This window comes from Bos taurus, chromosome 15 (assembly GCF_002263795.3).
Source record: "Bos taurus isolate L1 Dominette 01449 registration number 42190680 breed Hereford chromosome 15, ARS-UCD2.0, whole genome shotgun sequence".
NCBI lineage: Eukaryota > Metazoa > Chordata > Mammalia > Artiodactyla > Bovidae > Bos > Bos taurus.
Genome location: NC_037342.1, coordinates 38,973,527 through 38,976,656, shown reverse-complemented (window position 1 = coordinate 38,976,656; position 3,130 = coordinate 38,973,527).

Here is a 3,130-nt window from a genome sequence, read left to right as displayed (position 1 = left end):
GATTGGAGTGAGCTGAAGGGCACTAACAGCGACTGTGACAGGTGGGAGGGCCACAGAGTCAGACAGTGGAGACAGAAGGTCAAATACCTCCTGGAGTTGAGGGTCCTGTTTCTCACATGGGCTTACTTGTCAGTTCCTTACTGTCCTTTATGCTCCTGCTGCCTTCTCCCTGACCCAGGGCTGACTTAGGAGGAGCCTGGCTTAGGGGGTTGACTGGAGCCTCGCCCATCAGGATCTTCAAAGAGAGAAAGTCACAGCGAATGAGAAAGAGGAAGATCAGCCTCACCTGACTGGTGGTGACCCTGTGCTGAAGGAAGAAGATGCCCTTGGTGTACCTGGGGCTGCAGCCATTGTTTCTCAGGCCTCTGCTGTTTGGGGAGCTTGGGACAAGCCCAAAACTCCTCTACAGTAGTCTTTAACCTGGAACTGTTTTCCAAGTTGAGACAGCTTCCATATCCAAAACAAACCTGCTTACACCACCCAGGCAGATTGAGTCAGGTTGTGAGGAAAAATGGCCTTCAGAAGGACTGGCACCCTGCAGCCAATATTCCAGTAGACCCTGTCTAAGGGAGACCTTTTAGAAACTTCAGCAGTAATATTATTTCTGGGCAATTGTAGGCCTTCCCGCAAAGCCCTGGCACATGCTGCATATGTGGCAATAAAAAGGCAGGTTGTTTTCTAAGATAACGTGACTTTTGGAGAAAAGCCAAAGGAGAAAGAAAGGATTAGCATGAATGCTCAAGCTGTAATTTTCTGCTGGGGCAAATTCTCTTGCACCTAGGCTACAGGGGAAAAGAAAAAGCACAATTCTTCTAAGCATCCTTGGTGGGCTGCTTTGCCCACTTCCTGTTGTTGTCACTTAGTGCCCTTCTCCACACTCCACAAGTTCCTGCAGCATCCCCAACTCCTGACCCCGAGGCAATGAACCTTTTTGCTTACAGACCCACCTCAGCACTGCCCACTTCCCTGGGCCTCAGCAGCTGCATCCCTCCACCTGGTCAAGGCCAGGCCCATCCGTCAGGCCTCAGGTGCCCTACCTGCCTTGACTGTTTCAGGACACTTACCTCTCTGATTCCTTCTAACCTGTCACTCCCCCTGCTTCCTTCCCTCTTCAGCCACCTTCTCATGCATATCCATGGAGAGGCAGAAACTCCCTCCACTGGCTCCATTCCATATGAATACCTTCTTGTTTCTCTCGTGTCACCTCCAGTCTTCAAAGAGCAGTTCTTTCTTGCTTTTTTCTATCTTAGCTCCCTCCCTGCCACCCACACTTCAATACATTGCACTCTGGCTAGTCACATCCAACGGGTGCTTGTCAGCAAGTCCTTATCTCCTTCAATCTTGCTGCACCAGTTGGCACAGTTGACTGCTCCATTCTCCTTGATCTGTCCCCTCCCTGGGCTTTGCCTAACACAGTGATACCCTGGATGTCCCCAATCTGCTCTGTTGACACTACTGTCCTTTTCCACCTTCTCTTCACACAAGCGTTCTCCTCAGCACTCTTCTCTCTTTCAGATGCTCCTTGGCAGGGACCCGTGCACAAGCATGAGTTCCCCTCTAGTGACTCCAAGTCTGTATCCTCAGCTCAGATACCTCTCCTGAGCTTCAGATCCACATTTCCAGAGTCCACCTGTCACCCCTTGAAGATGTACATTGTTGTTCAGTCACTCAGTTGTGTCTGACTTTGTGACCCCATGAAGTAACCAGGATTCCCTGTCCTTCACCTGGAGCTTGCTCAAACTCATGTCCATTGAGTTGGTGATGCCATCTAACATCTCATCCTCTGTCGTCCCCTTTGCCGCCTGCCTTCAATCTTTCCCAGCATCAGGGTCTTTTCCAATGAGTCAGTTCTTTGCATCAGGTGGACAAAAATTATTGGAGCTTCAGTTTTAGCATCAGTCCTTCCAATGAATATTCAAGACTGATTTCCTTTAGGATTGACTAGTTTGATCTCTTTGCAGTCCAAGGGACTCTGAAAAGTCTCCAACACCACCAATTCTTTGGCGCTCAGCTTTCTTTATGGTCCAACTCTGACATCCAAACTACTGGAAAAACCATAGCTTTGACTATACGAACCTGTGTCATAAACTAATGTCTCTGCTTTTTAATACCCTGTCTAGGTTTGCCATAGCTTTTTTTCCATAGAGCAAGTGTCTTAATTTCGTGGCTGCAGTTACATCTGCAGTGATTCTGGAGCATCCAACCTGGGTCTCCTGCATTACAGGTGGATTCTTTACCATCTGAGCCACCAGGGAAGCAAAGGTATACATAAGACATTTTCAAAAAGAAACTGATCATCTTCCCACCTTTCAATTCTCCCTTCTCCTGTATATCTTAGGACATGTTCCTATGTTATTCTATCCTAGTCACTCCATACTTGTGGTTGCCCAAACCAGAAACCTGAGAAGCAGCCTTGCTTCACTATTTATAAAGTTGCTTCAATCCCCTCCCTCGTCTCCTTTCTCCTCCTCCTCCAGCTCTTCTTCCCTCTCTTCACTACTGCTCTACTCTGGTCCTTATCATCTTTTATCTCAGTCTCTCCAGCAGCCCCCTAGTAGAGTCACTCCTCTCTGGCACTCCTCAAACTCATTCTATGTAACCAGAACAATCTTTGCAAAGCACACAACTGATCATCTCACTCCTCTGCTGCTGCTGCTGCTAAGTCGCTTCAGTCGTGTCTGACTCTGTGCTACCCCATAGACGGCAGCCCATGAGGCTCCCCCGTCCCTGGGATTCTCCAGGCAAGAACACTGGAGTGGGTTGCCATTTCCTTCTCCAATGCATCAAAGTGAAAAGTGAAAGTGAAGTCGCTCAGTCGTGTCTGACTCTTAGCGACCCCATGGACTGCAGCCCACCAGGCTCCTCCATCCATGGGATTTTCCAGGCAAGAGTACTGGAGTGGGGTGCCATTGCACTCCTCTGCTAGACACCTTCAATGGCTCCTTTAAAGTACAATCTCCTCAATACAATCTATAAAGCCATCTTTGATCTGGCTCCTGTTAATCCCTCCAGCTTCCTTTCTTCTTCCCTGCCTTGCATTTTACACTCCAGCAACACCAAGACATTTGCAACTTTGTTCACGCTGTTATTTCTGTCTGGAATTTGTTACCCTTTACATGCATGCTAAATC